Below are 19,197 nucleotides of genomic sequence, written 5' to 3'. Positions count from 1 at the left end.
TCACTGTGTTTATATTTGCTATTAACTAGGGAAACATGGTTTTATTCTTGTTGAAAAGTGTGCATTTTTCTGCTTAGTGACAGCATGCACTTCAGGAGGAGGCAGGGATCTGCAGCCCTACAGCCAGGGGTGTTTTAAGAAATGAGTGGGCTTGTGTGTAACATTAGTCCTTGGGCCCACCACCTTTGAACAAAATGCAAATAAAGTTGCACACATATTCAAACTAAGCAAACAGCTATCTAGCCCACTGATTGCTGCAAAGAGGAATAGGCCTATAGCAACCAATCAGATTCTAGCTGTCATTTTGTAGAATGCACTGAATAAATGATAGCTAGAATCTGATTGGTTGCTATAGGCAAAATCTCCACTTTTTCAAACCCGCCGTTTAGTAAATATACCCCATAGACTCCATTGTTACTAAAGTTTAATATCTCCAGATACTGTAGCAAGACTGATCTTCCTCTCTCACAGCTCCATATCTGCCACACCACTTTGCAAATCTTTTCACTGGCTCTTAGTGTACTCCAAAATCCAATTCAAATTACTCAGACCCACCCACAAAGCCCTCAACCACATCACCACTTCATACATCTTAAATCTCATCTCTAAATACTCTCCCTCTTATATCTACCTCCGATCTGCACCTTATCTCTGGTAATTACCTCTCACTCCAGCCTACAAGACTTCTCTTGTGCTGCTCCCCACTTACAGAATTCCTTACCACACCTGATTACACTCTCCCACAGCCCTCAAATCTTTAAATGTTCTCAGAAAACCCATCTGTTTGTTAGCAATTACTTTGTCTCAATCTCCACTCTGAGCCACACTCGCTCCTCTTGTTTCAGTGGAGCTCTCTTCCACTTAGAATGTAAGCTCTCATGAGCAGGGCCATCCATACCCTTCGTTTTCATGTCTGCATTTAGTTTGTCAATTTGACAATTTGACTGAAAACAGCTAAAGTACCTGAACAACAGACAGTATAAAACCGTGATGGGAAACCTGATACACTTCAAGGGCTCTAGCCTTCAAAAGGGCCACACATTACACTTGGGGGTAAATGTATCAAGCTGCAATTTTTCGGTGGATTTGAAAAGTGGAGATGTCGTCTATAGCAACCTATCAGATTGTAGCTGTCATTTTGTAGAATGCACTAAATAAATGCTAACTAGAATCTGATTGGTTGCTACAGGCAACATCTCCACTTTTCAAACCAGCCGGAAACTGTCAGCTTGATACATTTAACCTTTTGTCTCAGATACAAGGTAAAACTATGTTTAGACAAAGAAAGAGACACCAATCTGTAATAATAGATCAGCAGGCAGTTTTATATTAGACAAACAGGTGTTACAAAGAACAACAAGGAAATCTAACATTTCAATATGACTTCTGGGTGAGCAGATTTTCCACTAGCTTTGAAAAATAGGTGTAAGACTCGAACAGGTGAATCACAGACGTCTCTGTCAACCTCTTGCACCACTACAGAAAATGTCTGCTCACATGTGTAAGGGAAACCAAAAATAGACGACTTTGCAGCTTTGTTCATAACAGGGCCTGCCTAAATATCTTGTACATTGCTTTAATGGAGTAAGCAGGAATCATGATCAACTACAGTCTTCTTCACTGCTTTTTGATCTGCTGAGCTTACTCAATCTTATTTAATAAGACCCTGGGTTAGCATTGGAAGCTCCTTGGGGCATAAAGCAGAGAATAAAAGATTCAGCCGAAAGGGCATAAAGCAGAAAAACGGAATGTCAGGGCATAAAGCAGAAAAACGGTATGTCAGGGCATAACGCAGATAAACGGAATGTCAGGGCATAAAGCAGAAAAACGGTATGTCAGGGCATAACGCAGACAAACGGAATGTCAGGGCATAAAGCAGAGAAACAGACTATCAGGGCATAATGCAGAGAGACGGAATGTCAAGACGTAATGCAGAAAGACGGAATGTCAGGGAATAATGCAGATAAACGGAATGTCAGGGAATAATGCACAGAGACGGAATGTCAGGGCATAATGCAGAGAGACGGAATGTGAAGACGTAATGCAGAAAGACGGAATGTCAGGGAATAATGCAGAGAGACGGAATGTCAGGGCATAATGCAGAGAGACGGAATGTGAAGACGTAATGCAGAAAGACGGAATGTCAGGGAATAATGCACAGAGACGGAATGTCAGGGCAGAATGCAGAGAAACGGAATATCAGGGCATAATGCAGAGAGACGGAATGTGAAGACGTAATGCAGAAAGACGGAATGTCAGGGAATAATGCAGAGAGACGGAATGTCAGGGCATAATGCACAGAGACGGAATGTCAGGGAATAATTCAGAGAAACGGAATGTCAGGGCGTAATGCAGAAAGACGGATTGTCAAGGCGTAATGCACAAAGACGGAATATCAGGGCGTAATGCAGAGAGACGGAATGTTAGGGCATAATGCAGAGAAACAGACTGTCAGGGCATAATGCAGACAAACGGAATGTCAGGGCATAATGCAGACAAACGGTATGTCAGGGCATAATGCAGACAAATGGAATATCAGGGCATAATGCAGAGAAACAGAATGTCAGGGCATAATGCAGAGAGAGGGAATGTCAGGACGTAAAGCAGAGAGACGGAATGTCATGGCATAATTCAGAGAGATGGAATGTCAGGGCACAAAGCAGAGAAACAGAATGTCAGGCATAATGCAGAGAGACAGAATGTCAGTACATAATGCAGAGAGAGGGAATGTCAGGGCATAATGTAGAGAGACAGAATGTCAGTACATAATGCAGAGAGAGGGAATGTCTATAGCAACCTATCAGATTGTAGCTGTCATTTTGTAGAATGCACTAAATAAATGCTAACTAGAATCTGATTGGTTGCTACAGGCAACATCTCCACTTTTCAAACCAGCCGGAAACTGTCAGCTTGATACATTTAACCTTTTGTCTCAGATATAAGGTAAAACTATGTTTAGACAAAGAAAGAGACACCAATCTGTAATAATAGATCAGCAGGCAGTTTTATATTAGACAAACAGGTGTTACAAAGTACAACAAGGAAATCTAACATTTCAATATGACTTCTGGGTGAGCAGATTTTCCACTAGCTTTGAAAAATAGGTGTAAGGCTCGAACAGGTAAATCACAGATGTCTCTGTCAACCTCTTGCACCACTACAGAAAATGTCTGCTCACATGTGTAAGGGAAACCAAAAATAGACGACTTTGCAGCCTTGTTCATAACAGGGCCTGCCTAAATATCTTGTACATTGCTTTAATGGAGTAAGCAGGAATCATGATCAACTAAGTCTTCTTCACTACTTTTTGATCTGCTGAGCTTACTCAATCTTATTTAATAAGACCCTGGGTTAGCATTGGAAGCTCCTTGGGGCATAAAGCAGAGAATAAAAGATTCAGCCGAAAGGGCATAATGCAGAAAGACGGAATGTCAGGGCATAAAGCAGAAAAACGGAATGTAAGGGCATAAAGCAGAAAAACGGTATGTCAGGGCATAACGCAGACAAACGGAATGTCAGGGCATAAAGCAGAGAAACAGACTATCAGGGCATAATGCAGAGAGACGGAATGTCAAGACGTAATGCAGAAAGACGGAATGTCAGTGAATAATGCAGAGAAACGGAATGTCAGGGCATAATGCAGAGAGACGGAATGTGAAGACGTAATGCAGAAAGACGGAATGTCAGGGAATAATGCAGAGAGACGGAATGTCAGGGCATAATGCAGAGAAACGGAATGTCAGGGAATAATTCAGAGAGACAGAATATCAGGGCATAATGCAGATAAATGGAATATCAGGGCATAAAGCAGAGAAACAGAATGTCAGGGCATAATTCAGAGAGATGGAATGTCAAGGCACAAAGCAGAGAAACAGAATGTCAGGCATAATGCAGAGATGCGGAATGTCAGGACGTAATGCAGAGAGACCGAACGTCAGTACATAATGCAGAGAGAGGGAATGTCAGTACATAATGCAGAGAGACGGAATATCAGGGCATAATGCAGAGTGACAGAATGTCAGGGCATAATGCAGAGAGACAGAATGTCAGGGCATAATGCAGAGAGACAGAATGTCAGGGCACAAAGCAGAGAAACAGAATTTCAGAGGATAATGCAGAGAGACGGAATGTCAGGGCCTAGAACAGAGGAACGGAATGTCAGGGTCTAGAGTAGAGAGACGGAATGTCATGACTTAGAGCAGAGGAACGGAATATCAGGGCCTAGAGCAGAGGAACGGAATGTTAGGGCATAATGCAGAGAGATGGAATGTCATGGCCTAGAGCAGAGGAACGGAATGTTAGGGCATAATGCAGAAAGATTGAATGTCAGAGGACAATGCAGAGACGAAATGTCAGGGCATAATGCAGAGAAACAGAATGTCAGGGCATAATGCAGAGAAATGGAATATCAGGGCATAAAGCAGAGAAACAGAATGTCAGGGCATAATGCAGAGAGACAGAATGTCAGGACATAATGCAGAGAAACGGAATGTCAGGGCACAAAGCAGAGAAACAGAATGTCAGGGCATAATGCAGAAAAACGGAATTTCAGAGGATAATGCAGAGAGATGGAATGTCAGGGCCTAGAACAGAGGAACGGAATGTCAGGGTCTAGAGCAGAGGAACGGAATGTTAGGGCATAATGCAGAGAGAGGGAATGTCAGGGCCTAGAGCAGAGGAACGGAATGTTAGGGCATAATGCAGAGAGATGGAATGTCAGGGTCTAGAGCAGAGGAACGGAATGTTAGGGCATAATGCAGAGAGAGGGAATGTCAGGGCCTAGAGCAGAGGAACGGAATGTTAGGGCATAATGCAGAGAGATGGAATGTCAGGGTATAGAGCAGAGGAACGGAATGTTAGGGCATAATGCAGAGAGATGGAATGTCATGGCCTAGAGCAGAGGAACGGAATGTTAGGGCATAATGCAGAGAGATGGAATGTCATGGCCTAGAGCAGAGGAACGGAATGTTAGGGCATAATGCAGAGAGATGGAATGTCAGGGCCTAGAGCAGAGGAACGGAATGTTAGGGCATAATGCAGAGAGATGGAATGTCAGGGCCTAGAGCAGAGGAACGGAATGTTAGGGCATAATGCAAAGAGATGGAATGTCAGGGCCTAGAGCAGAGGAACGGAATGTTAGGGCATAATGCAGAGAGATGGAATGTCATGGCCTAGAGCAGAGGAACGGAATGTTAGGGCATAATGCAGAGAGATGGAATGTCAGAGGACAAGGCAGAGAGACGTAATGTCAGGGCCTAGAACAGAGGAACGGAATGACAGACAAGAGCTGCGTGTCACATGTGAAGGCTCAGCGGGCAAATACGGCCTCCAACCACCTGTCGTCCATCACTAACTTGGCTGAGTGAAGCTGATTTTTTGAGAGTTCTCTCGATTATCTGCACCCTCCTGCCTGCATCTATCACTCCTACAAATCTTTGTCTTTCCCTCTTCACATCTTTTTCTCTTCTAGTATCTGTTTAATTTACTCTTACAGTCCCATTCATTTACATCCTGACAACCCACCTACATTTCCATGTACTAGGTGACGTGAGTGACTCCTGGCTTGACAACTGGACTATGTGTGCATGCAGGTATTCTTTTTTGCCCAGTCTTCAAACACCCATGAATGATTGAAAACAAACAGAAGACTAGCTTCCAGTGAGGTTTTGACTGAGAGGGAATGGAAGTTATATACAGTCATGACTTGCTTGATGAAGACATGTTGTGGTAAAACTTCAAAAATCAAATTACACATTTTATTTTGTTTAACCCTTTCCCTATAATAGCCAATGTAAAACAACATTTTAGTGTCGAAATGTCTCATTAATATGGTATTAATTTATTATTCATTTATTTAAAATTATGAATAAGTTTCCCATATCTTGACAAAAAAATCCAGAATCATTAATGATATTTACCTTGTGAATAACACAACAACTTTTTTACACCACACCCTTAAAGGCATTTTCCATTTTAAACATTGAAGTTTTATACCTACCACTTGGACATGTGACTAGTATACTATTGCCTGCAATTACCAGCATGTTATACTTAACAACGTCCAGCATACGATGGCCAGCAAGAAGCCTATGTCTGAGAATAAGAGCACCCCAAGCAGTGTAATAGTATTGTATATCCAGCGTACAGAAAATAACACTGTGCAGTGGCCCATGCACACAGTAAAATAAGAGCGGCTCTTAATACATAATAACTGTCACATTGCTGCATAAGGCGCACATTGCTGGTGACATAATCTTGACAAGGGCAGAACCACCCCAAAAAAACACTGGAAATTTCCATGTGTAGCTGTGCTTCCATTATTTAATGAAAAGTATACTGTTCCACTGTGAATTCAATTGTTTTTTTAGGTACATTTTAATTCATATCATTAAAATTTCATCCGTGTGTGGTACTTCTCCCAGAATCCTAGTATTTAGTAAAGATTCCTTGAATCATTTCCACTCCCCTCGTCCTGATTCAAAGTAATTACTGCAGTCTCTCTGCCATATTAGGATTTGCTGAAAATCGTTTAGTTAGCAAGAAGCCTTTTCACACTCAAACCACTCACATGCTGCACAGCAGAGAGATGACTGGAAATGACTGGAGATGAGAGACGCAAACACATTTGCCAATGAGGTGTCTGGGAACAGATGGAAGACTCTTATTGGCTGGATGAGCTCTCATTCATAAAATGTTTGCCGAGTTGAATAAACCATAGGCGTGTACAAATTGTGTACAACACTGTATCACCAATAGGCAGTGTTAACACTTTCATAATTGGAAAGTATGTCATTTGGCACTGACTGAGATAAGAAACACAGTCGATGTCATTCAGACACCAGTGTGCAAATCATATCACACTGTAACACAAATATAACATATATGATAACAATAAATGTCAGGTGATCTAAAATCTGGACACACAGTGGATAGTCATTTTGCCGGTTGTACCAATACGTAGCTTATCAATTCTCACTACCTCAGTAACGCTTCTGGGGCCTGATTCATTAAGGATCTTAAATGAAGAGGATCCTTATTTCAGTCTCTTGGACAAAACCATGTTACAATGGAAGGGATGCAAATGTGTGTTCTGTTTTGCACATAAGTTAAACACTAACTGTTTTTTCATGTAACACACACATATCAACTTTAAATTTCAGTGTACAAATAAGCTATCAAGTTTTTGTGTGTTACATGAAAAAACAGTTAATGTTTAACCCTTGTGCAAAACAGAACACACATTTGCACCCCTTCCATTGTAACATGGTTTTGTCCAGGAGACTGAAATAAGGATCCTCTTCATTTAGGATCCTTAATGAATCAGGCCCCTGGTTCCTAGTGAACCGGTAAGCTGCATACTTATAATTCAATGACACGTATATATGTTTAAGTGGTTTTAGGGAGATATAAAGATGTGCTTTCACTCAGTATTGTCTGCAATTGCCTTGGCAGAAAGCTAATTTAATGTTTTAGGTGAAAAATTGCAAATTGTTACCGTATAGAATGTACTCACAGGTCTTTTATTGTTCACATGTGTTGTACTGCTCTGCACTGCATACACTGCATTCACTATACTGCAATCCCCAAAGGTGAACATAGTCTGTGGGCTAGCTTTACTAAACTGCGGGTTTGAAAAAGTGGAGATGTTGCCTATAGCAACCAATCAGATTCTAGTTATCATTTATTTACTACATTCTGCAAAATGACAGCTAGAATCTGATTGGTTGCTATGGGCAACATCTCTACTTTTTCAAACCCGCAGTTTAGTAAATCTAGCTCTGTGTGTTTGCCAAAAAGAGTGATTTATTGTCCAATACAATTGCAATACTTACATCAGTTTTAACATGGTCTGTCTGGTATTTTTCTGGAACTAGTAACACCAAGAGACACTAGGGTACATGTATAAATATTTGGTACAATATAAAGAGGTGTGAAATTGTATATTTAAAATGAAAAGTATCCTGCAAGGTCTAGCAGAGAACATAATTACCATCATTAGCAAAACTAATGTCAAAACGTTCGAGACCCTAAGCAGAAGTATTCCTTACATGTACTTACATCAGGCTGGTGCAGACGCATTATAATTTATTTATGTTGTGACACTTTCCGTAGCGCTGTTACTCAACAGATCTTCTAACTGTCCCTTATTTGCTCCACTGCCTACAAAGAGATTCAAGATCCATAAAATGACTCATTAATTCCCATGTTGAGGTGAACAACTGCTCTTACACATATTTAACACACTAAAAGAAATAGTTATATATTGACCTGTATACATAATGAATATATACCGGTATGGAGACTTAGATGTTGAGATATGGAAAGTATAGCAAAAGTTGATTAAGCCATTAAAGACAGCACAATGTGTCTGATGACCGTTTCAATCCAAACTATAGTCTTTATCAAGTGGAAGTGTGTCCTGTAATATATGTACACTCAGTGGACACTTTATTAGGCACACTTTTCTAGTACTGGGTGGATTCCCCATTTGCTCACAGAACAGCCTGAATTCTTTGTGCCGTGGGTTCAACAAGGTGCTGCAAACATTACTTAGAGACTCCATGGTCCATGTTGAGATGATGTCATCACACAGTTACTGCAGATTGGTCGGCTGCACATTCATGCTGTGAATCTCCTGTTCTACTACATCCCAAAGGTGCTGTATTGGAGTAAGATCTAGTGACCATTGGAGTGCACTGAACTCATTGTCATGTTCATGGGACCATCTTTAGATTATGTGTGCTTTCTGACATCATGTGTTATCCTGTTGAAAGTAGCCATTAGAAGATGGGTAAACTATGGCCATAAAGGGATGCACATGGTCAGCAACAATACTCAGGTACGTTGTGACATTTAACAATGCTCATTTGGTATTAAGGGGCTGATTGTGTGCAGAGAAAATATTCCCCACACCAATACACCACCACCACCAGTTGACACAAGGCACCATGGGTTCATGTGGTTGATGCCAAACTCTGACCCTACCATCTGCATGTTGCAGCACAAATCTGGCCAGGCAGTGATTGTCCAATCTTCCACTGTCTAGTTTGGGTAGTCTGTACCCACTGTAGCCTCAGGTTCCTGGTCTTAGCTGCTGACAGCAGTAGAACCCGGTGTGGTCTTCTGCTGCTGTAGCCCATCCACTTCAAGGTTTGATGTGTTGTGCATTCAGAAATGGTCTTCTGCATACAACTATAACGCATGGTTATTTGAGTTACTGTCCCCTTCTTGTCAGCTTGAACAAGTCTGGCCATTCCCCGCTGACCTCTCTCATTAGCAATTCATTTTTACACGCTCACTGGATCTTTCTTGTTTTGTGCACTATCCTCTGTGAACTCTAAAGACTGTTATGCATAAACATCCCAGGAGATCAGCAGTTTATGAGATACACAAACGACCCCATCTAAAACCAACAATTATTCCATGGTTAAAGTCACTTAGATCACATTACTTCTCCATTCTGGTGATTGGTTTGAACAACAACTGAACCTCTTGGCCATGATTTGCTTATTAGATATTTGCATTAACAAGCGGGTGTACCTAATATAGTGAGGACAGAGAGAGAGAATATATAAAAATACAGGCTGCACTCACATACTTGTGTCTTCAGTGCTGTCAGGGCTGCGAGCTGGATGGAGCTACTAACTGGTATTGGCACCACTGCACAAGGAGGTGCGGAGTCTAACGCACCCCTGGTTTTCGCCAGGGACCCCCGCAGGGAGGTTTTGGACTTCGCTGCAAGGGATGCGCAGGTCGCGGTTCTCCAAGACAGTCACCAGTGTAATAGCGTTTAGGGTAGTCAGGTCAAGCCAGGTCAAACCAAGAGCATGATACAGTACCGAGGGAGAATGGTCAGGAAAGCTGAGGTCTAACCAAGAGAGTGTATGAGCCAAAACAGGATCCAGGAGAGAAGTCAAGCAACCCAGGTCAATACAGGACAGGAAGCAAACATACGGAGAATGCTGGAGATAGGAATGGACCTGATAGTCTGGCACCCTAATTGTGTCAGAGTCAGATTTATATAGAGGGCCTAAGGGAATGATTGGTCGGCGATCAGGGCGTCATGGACTGCCGTTCAGTTCAGCATCTATGACATCTCTGGGTAACAAGTTGACATATATAGGCAGGTTATGCTCCTCTCTCTTGCATTAACCTGAAGGCAGTTGATGAAAAGCCAGTGTTATTGGCTTTTGTTCTTCTCTGATACAGAAGACAGATTTATTGTACAGAAATAGATTAGTAGATTTACAGACAGCGGTATGTGATATTACTGTCATTTGAGCTTTTTTTCTTAACTCAGGACCCCTTTCTTTGTGATGGAGGGAAAATAAATGTTCAGTAAAACATTACTTTTGACAAAGCTGTCTAAAAATTCACTGACCAACACTTGTAATAGAAGTGTGAATCTCCAAGATTTTTTTTTTCTTTTGTTGATGTGGAGTTTGTTGTAGCATGTGAATTACGCACCAACAGGAATTGGCTATGCAGTCCTGATCAGGATTTGGTCCCAAGCTAATTCTATGAGCTGGATCTTCGCTGTAGTGAAGTTTAATTATAGGAAGTATTATTTCCGTTGGTTATTTCTGAGATGTATAACATATTTCTGATGAAATATGCATAGACTTTACATTTGTCTTGCTTGACATTGTGTGTTTCTTCACTGTGATGGCCATATTAGGCAGGTAGGCTGGAGGAGACCAAACAGGGTATACAACCTGAGCAGCATGGTGGCTCAATGGTTAGCACTTCTGCCTCACAGCACTGAGGTCATGAGTTCGATTCCTAACCATGGCCTTATCAGTGTGGAGTTTGTATGTTCACCCTGTGTTTGCGTGGGTTTCCTTCTGGTGCTGTGGTTTCCTCCTGCACTCCAAAAACATTCTAATAGGTTAACTGGCTGCTATCAAATTCACCCTAGTGTGTGTGTGTATGTGTGTGTGTGTGTTAGGGAATTTAGACTGTAAGCTCCAATGGGGCAGGGACTGATGTGAGTGAGTTCTCTGTACAGCGCTGCAGAACTAGTGGTGCTATATTAATAGCTGATGATGAAAAATATAGGACATGATGATGATGAGGTACAGTGGGACTGAGTTGTCACCATTGAGGGAATCTTCCATAGTAGGAGTAGTTGAATGATAAGCCAGATGTGTGACATCATTGTTGCCTGTGGTAGAAATCAATAATATAAGTATATTACGATCGGGATATTGTAGTGGGTACAGAGTAGAAATGTCCGTCTGTGGGTCAGAGGTAGATGTCAATACCACTGCCTGGTTTCCTCTGAGGATGTGCTCTACAGTCATCCACAAATCAGGGAATGTCCCTTTAAATACATACTTTTAACCCCTTAATCTCATTTAGGTATCTTGTTATGCAAACACAATCTCATCTCTGCAGATAGGTGCTGTCTTGTAAATATCCAGCACTCAACAAAGAACACAGTGATACCCCCAGCTCCTCCCATCGGAAGATGCAAAATGTTGCATTCTGTTAGACACCACCAGTGTCACATGGAAAATCCATGCTGGTTGCCTAAAACTGGATACTAAATAATAGGCAATAGCAGCAATTTCACTGCATGAGACACATTCACTTTAAGGCCTATCTGTTTACAAACATAATGGGAAATATATCTGTATATACATGAACTCACCAAATAGCTTATGGAAAGCATGTTACAATATGCCATGTGGCATATCCTTATATAGCCTCTTTTTAAATGTCCCCATCTACTGTTTCCCAATTACCAATAGATATTGTATTAAGACCATCGACAAACCTTTGTAAGCCACTGTGTTGCAGTGTTGTACTGTGTTGCCATTGGTAATAGAAATCACTGTATCCTAAATGCATTTTGTTTTTAGTTTATTCTCTATTATGCCTGCTGTATCCTGTAGTATTAAGCCCATATGTGCAGTATATTTATTTTCAGCAACATTGAGGCCTGCACCCTTAATGCTCCAGCTATTATAGCCAATTTTAGGGTATAATATTTTGACTGTACTGTGACAGGTGTTGAGGCAAAAACGATAATTCAAACAGCAAAATAAATACGCTCTGGGGTTAGTAACTGAACTTGTTATCAGGCAACGGTGAAACGAAAGTCCTGGCCTGAATGAAGCACCGAATGATATAAAATAAAACCTACAAGCCACTGTAGAATTATGCTAAAATGACACAAAGCAGAATGTAAAGAAATGTTAGAAGGAACAAGACCGGTTAACCCTTTCATAGCCACAGTACATTCATGAAAGAACTGTTACACGCTTATCTGCCCATCTATGTTATAACAATCTTTTCCTTGTTGTGTTATTTGGAACATAATAAGCATTGGTTTGCCTTGCTAATTAGCCAAAGCCAATTTACAGAAACACTTAACAAAAATGATGGCTATGCTCTAAACTAATAAATGCCATAGTTTATAAATCCCCAAGTGACAATCACATTGAAAATGAGGATTTATTTTCACATCAAAAGATGTCTGATACATAGGAAACGATTCCTAAAATATTGACATTTATACATCTGATGTCAACCAAAGTTACATGCAAAATATGATATATAACCGAGCTAGCACTACTGGCAGCGTGCTCATTGTAAAAAATAACACTTGAAATATTTGCTGACACAAGGATCTTTATTGCTAAAAATCTCGTTTCATCTGGATTACACTAAAGTATTAACTTCCGTTTAAATCAGCACTGACAGCTTCTGCTTACTTCTGCTTACTTCCCCCAATTTGTGACAATGGAACATACATAATTTAAAACGAGTTTCAGCACCAAGGACAGGTCATAAAAATGTTAATGCTGCTGGGGGGAAGTCTTAGGCTAGGTGAGAAATAGCACTAAAGTTGTAGCGTCATTATTCATGTGTAGCCGGAACTCTAAGGTAGGTGAACCATACCACACGTTTTTTTTACAGTGACCCACTCTCTTTCACTCAAATTGCTAAGACTGAACGAGCATCCAGGAATAAATCCTTCTATTCACTGTGATTCTTAGGCAATCAAATGGTTATCGCTTTATAAGCATCAAAATTATTTTAAAAATATACTGCTAATTAATCACAGATGAACCAATAGTGTTAAAGTGTAATACTGACGTAAATAACTTTACTAACATCGAATTGAATGTGACACATATTTATGCATATATATAGTTGTAAGAGAGGCTTTATTATCTATTCTGTATAGGTACACTTTTGACATAAAGTCATTTTTATGATTAAAGATTAGAATAAATGTTTCACTATGGTGAAACTGCAGTTGTAAATTTTCTTTCTTGTCTTCAATGGCTTATTGCTTTTCACTGTGCAGTAAAACAGTAGGTAGCTGCATTATATATAATTGTATGATAGTGTTGTCTATAGCTCTGGTAGCCTGAGTCTGGTTGATTTAGTGAAGGGTACAAGAGACATCACAAAGTGAAGCCTGCCTGGTTGCTTGTTGAGATACTATGAGGTTACACTTACCAGTCACAGAGGAAAGTAAAGTACTAGTTTCTGCAATTAGTGCAATACTTTATATCATCATCATCACCATTTATTTATATAGCGCCACTGACTCCGCAGCGCTGTACAGAGAACTCATTCACATCAGTCCCTGCCCCATTGGAGCTTACAGTCTAAATTCCCTAACATACATACACACACAGACTAGGGTCAATTTTGATATCAGCCAATTAACCTACTAGTATGTTTTTGGAGTGCGGGAGGAAACCCACGCAAACACGGGGAGAATATACAAACTCCACGCAGATAAGGCCATGGTTGGGAATTGAACTCATGATATATGGAAAACACAAGATTTAAAAACCTTGTTTCACAATAGTGTTCTTTAAAGAATGCTCTGATTTGTGTCTCGGGTAAGTCATTTTCCTGAGTTTTTAAAATGCTGTTAGCCCCATGGTAAATAGAGATGTAAATGACTTAAACATAGTGGCCTAATTCATTAAAGTTAGTAAGTAAAAAAAAAAAAAAAAAAAAAAAATTTCTCCTGGACAAAACCATGTCAAAATGCAAGGGGTGCAAATTAGTTTATTAATTTGCATATAAGTTAAATCCTGGCTGTTTTTTCATGTAGCAAACAAATACTTTCTACAGCTTTAATTTTACCCTGAAATTTAGAGTTTGTCTACGACATGCTCTACCCCAACTATAATTCTGCCATCGTATTTTAAAATGAGCTCCCCCTCCAATGCAACATGGTTTTGCCAAGGAGCAAAGTTACTCATTTTTTTTGCTTTACTTTCCTTAATGAATCAGGTCCAGAAAGTGCACATAAAGACATGTACCAGCCGGTATAAAGTGTGAAGGGAAGTGCTGGTATATGTAGTAGGCTAAGACAGATGTCCCACTCACTGTAATCTGCCTTAAATACAGCATAAACATATAGTCCCTCATCAATGTGCAAGCACTCTGCAGAGTTGTACATAGCAGGCACTGCACACCCAGATTAGTACGCCTGCAGTTCACACACAGCCATCATTCTCCTTGTAGAAAATAAGAGCATCTACAACTTGTAATACATCATACTGCCCATCACGACCCATTTACCAGGTACACGTCTGTTTCCATTCTTCCTACTTATCTTTCTGTTGCAGTAAACTGATGTGAAAGGTGTTTTTTTCATATACATTAATAACAGAGGTTATTGCAACTGGAAAATATTGAGAAAGAAGGGGCATTGCACATAATATGGACTATGCGGAAAGATAAGGTGTATATACATCACAGCCAACACTATACATGGATATACAGAGATATACCCAGAATGCACTGCAGCTAGACTCTGTGACACTGCACTCAGCATGTCTCATAGAAACACAGAACATCCTGGGGATAGAGTGCAGATCACAACGCACTATGCTGGTGAATGCACTAAGCAAACACAGAACTGATAAACTTTTGAGGATTTGTTTTGTACAAGATGTAGGTTTTTTTTTCACTTCGCTTTGTAGAGATCAGGTGAGATTGTATTGTACACAGTACCTTTACCCCCGTCTCTGTTACCTTTGTCCTGAAAGAGATTTACACTCTATTTTACTTGTAAACTAGGTATTTCTCCATGAATTAATGTCTCATATACTGTCTTCCATCCTTACGGCTTATACCTCCTACAGTCTCCTGAGTCATGGGCTTTAACCCCTTGAGAATTACACATTGGTAGATGCCTACTTGTCCTTAAACTGGTTAAATAGTCCTATCCAGATCAGTTTGCAGCAGAGGGGCTTTCTCAGATTGTCTGATGTATCTGAGAATCCACATGACCTTGTAATGTCCTTGCCATGCTGGCATGTCACTGCATGAATCCTTCTGCCCCCAAACCAAGAGGATGAATTGAATTCCTCTAACGCACAGACAGAAAAGAACCCTTTAGAACATTCAGTACTCAGCTGCCACACACTGTAACAGGGAATGGGTTAAAAGGTGAGTCTGCGCAGCGTTAATAATCTGTGGAATGTAATTGGTCTTTAAACTGCAATTAGAGAAAACTTTACAGACAGAGATGCCTGTGTTAGGGGGTCTAGTAAATATTAGTATAGATGACATAAACTGGCATATATGGACAAGGTTATGCAGCGTAAATATACTGCTTTATATAATATAATTAACCCGTTAGAGTTCTTTTCCTATTACTGGTAGCCGTGTACAATACCCTGGAGTCATTGCAACAAAATCAGAGGCCACTAGAAAGGCAAGTTATAAATATATGACTTTTGGGGTACAGTTGTATGGCAAATAAAACAGACCCTAGGAGAGTGAAACAGAGAAGAGCTAAAACATATTCAGAATAACGACAGTTGAAGCAATACTGATAGATAACACTGGTAAAAGAAGCCGATGACATTGAGATGTAATAGATAGCTACATGGTACAGGGAAACTGCTTGTCAGATCCTATATAGAGACAGAGGAAGACTACACAAGTTGCAGAAAGAGAGAATACTTTACAAAACCAGTTTCCCATTTGAACCATAGGAACAGTGTACACACTATATTACTATAGTTTTATATAACAGGTTATATAATGTAATTTCTTACAGTCACAGTAGGTAACATCACAGATATCTAATGATGTCTAAAGATATCACTTCACGCTTTTCATTATACTACCCCTGCTCTACATCTTGTGGTTTAGTATTTAAACACAAATATAACAGAACAAATAGGTACATTCCACAAAAAAGCATTGCTCTATTTCATAGGTTACACCAACACTGTTGTATAAATGGAGGCTCTAGTGTCTTGTGGTGACGTTGGTGGTTGTGAGAGTAGAAAGTTGGAGAGAGGAATCTGAAGATGTGAAAGGTTGTGACTGCAAGAGGAGAAGGAGACAGATGCAGAGGGGCTCTGCCTGTGAAGGGAGGGGGGATAGCAGATGATAGTGAGCGGGATTAACCTGAGGGAACACTAGACAGTGGAGTGCAGATTACACAGGGGGCAGAGAGAACGGAGGAGGAGATTGAGGGAGGGTGTGGGGACTGAAAAAGTAGAGCTGGGGGGAGAGAGAGAGAGAGAGAGAGAGAGAGAGTGAGGGAGAGGGAGAGAGAGGGGGAGGGAGAGAGAGGGGGAGGGAGAGAGAGGGAGGGAGAGAGAGAGAGGGAGGGAGGGAGAGAGAGAGAAGAGAGAGATAGAAGAGAGAGAGAGAGAAGAGAGAGAGAAGGAGGGAGAGAGAGAGAGAAGAGAGAGAGAGAGAGAGAGAGGGAGGGAGAGAGAGGAGGGAGAGAGAGAGAAGAGAGAGAAAGAGAGGGAGGGAGAGAGAGAGAGAGAAGAGAGAGAGAGAAGAGAGAGAGAGAGAAGAGAGAGAAGAATGAGAAGAGAGAGAAGAGAGAGAGAGAGAGAAGAGAGAAAGAGATAGAGAGAGAAGAGAGAGAGAGAAGAGAGAGAGAGAGAAGAGAGAGAGAGAAGAGAGAGAGAGAAGAGAGAGAGAGAAGAGAGAGAGAGAGAGAGAGAGAGAGAGAGGACTTGGAATGTGCATATAAAGATATAAGAGACTGGATGACTGGGGGAAGAGTTTGAGGGAGTTTAGAGGAGTAAAGGGGGACTCCAGGGGTACTGTGAATAGATACAATCTATGTGGTTAATATGCGGGCAAATGAAGCTCCAGAATAGGAGACAGTATAAAGATCATCTTAGCTGGACCAAGATCATAGGGCATGACATAATATTAAAGAGCAAATGACTAATAAAATATTTGAGCATGATTTGAGGGATGGGGGGGCGGGTCCTAGTTGAAGTGAGGTTAAAGTGAGACCTCATACAAAGAGAAAGTGGGTCAGAGAACTGCAGAATTGTGTCATTTCATCACATAAGAAAGAGATAGAGTTAGAAAATAATAGCTGACGAGGATTTAAAGTGATGGCACAGTAACATAGGACTAGAATAGCAACATATTGGGGACTACGATCGCATAATTATTTCATCACAATATTTGTTCTATAAGGAGGGGATTTATTAATCCCCAGCACAGACTATTAATGGTCACCTCACTGCCTCATGCTACTGAATGGTGTCCAGCGCTGTAAGCCAGTGACATAACAACTATACCTAGGATGGCTGGAGAAAGGAATCTAGTATCTGAGAAACATTGGATCAGGACAAGAGCGAGTAAGAAGATTAAACAGTCAGTATAAGAAATGCAGAGTAGAATGAATAGGCGTAGTAACAACAAGGGTAAGAACAGCTGACAACTCTGTCAGTGAATAAGAGGGGTAGACTGGAATACATATTAGGGCTGCCAGATAAACACTACAAGGGATTAGATAGAAAGCAGTAGAAGACAGCATGAAGGGGAAGCAGAAGAGAGCAGTGAAGAGGATGGAACCAAAGATCAGATAGAGAGAAGGAAAACAAGAGCAGAGGGATATGGGGTCATAATGTAAAACAGGAGAAAGAACAGTAGGAACAGTGAAACAACTCTCAGAGGAATAAAAAAAAGTGTGAGTCAAAGAGTGCGTGGGGCAAAGAGGAAACGAGGATGCAGTAAACGCTGAGAAGGGAGCTAAAATAACTGAGTTTTAACCCTTGCAACTCGTATCTCCCCCACTAGTGCCATACAGGCAGTGATGAAGCATTATTTGTTACAGAGACGTGTGTACATTTTAAGATCGTCAGGCAATGAATCAGACTTTTTTTTTTTTGTCTGATTGGAGTTTGTATTCCTAATGCATGTATATCGGTCTAGGGGTGTGGTTAGGTAGCGATGATGTCAACATGCAGGAAGCCCTGCGTGGTATCAGCAGTGACATCACAGGATGTGACAAACATAGGTAAATACTGTTAGGCATTTTGTTTAGAGGTAAACAGAGCGATACATTCACAGAGAAGGATAAAAGGCAATCTGTGTAATGTACACATATAATAAACAGTTAAGTGTGTAGACTGATAACACACGGGCCCAGACAGACCAAAGCTACCTTATAGCACATCTACAATTAGTACAACCCAGTCTGCATCTCAGAGCAGGACCGGGGAAGTAGAAGGTCCAGGCATGACAAATACATACAAGAGGAAGAGCCCCATGGGGCTTTTCCTGGAATAGCAAAACACAGTGAAGGATGCTGAACATCACTGGCTCAGTCTTGTGTTGATGAGTGTGTTGGGTTAAACATACCACCCCACAAACACCTAACTCCTATACTGCAAAAGGGCCCTGCAATCCTGCACTATATTCCAGGACCTGCAAACTGCATACGTTAATAACTGTAGCATTGACAGATCCTAGCACAACAACCTTTAATGGAACCACTACTCTGGCATTTTAAAGGTTAACACTGCCCCCACCCTATGGATGTACAACACCCCACTCTTATCAATATGACCAGCATACTTGCTGCATCCTCTGCCAATATGAGAGCTAAGATACAGCCCCCATCACCCAAAATATCACTCCTGCAAACCTTAGGACTCAGCTCATAAACAGCATGTCTTACCTTCACTTCAATGTGCAAGATGCAACACGGCTCCCCTCACACTCTCCAGTCTTCCTTCTTCTATGTCTTCAGGTAAAAACCGGCTGCAACACCCCCCCCCCCTCAGTCGCCACGACCACCCCCTTCTCTCCACCTCTCCTCCCCCTCTCCTCCTTCTACTGCTTTACAGAGGTCTCTCTCTTTCACTCCGTTCACCTCCTCTAGCCCACCCTACAATAATCAGTTAGGGTGTCCCCCTTTTTCTCCCCCCACCCCCTATATCC

The 19,197-nt window shown here is 41.1% G+C and overlaps 1 protein-coding gene across 2 annotated transcripts in view; it reads right to left on the bottom strand.

Moving 5' to 3' along the window:
* DLGAP4 (DLG associated protein 4) overlaps window positions 1–19,027 on the bottom strand; it is a 127,849-nt gene extending 108,822 nt beyond the window's left edge. For both annotated transcript variants that reach the window (XM_075177623.1, XM_075177624.1), the window contains exon 1: window positions 18,935–19,027. The gene's annotated coding sequence lies outside the window, so the exon portion shown is untranslated. The remainder of the gene's footprint in view (window positions 1–18,934) is intronic.
* Window positions 19,028–19,197: the final 170 nt, after the last annotated feature.

Source organism: Mixophyes fleayi, chromosome 6, assembly GCF_038048845.1.
Source record: "Mixophyes fleayi isolate aMixFle1 chromosome 6, aMixFle1.hap1, whole genome shotgun sequence".
Classification (NCBI taxonomy): Eukaryota; Metazoa; Chordata; class Amphibia; order Anura; family Limnodynastidae; genus Mixophyes; species Mixophyes fleayi.
Note: the sequence above shows the minus strand (reverse complement) of the source record. Positions and strands in the feature narration are given on the sequence as shown.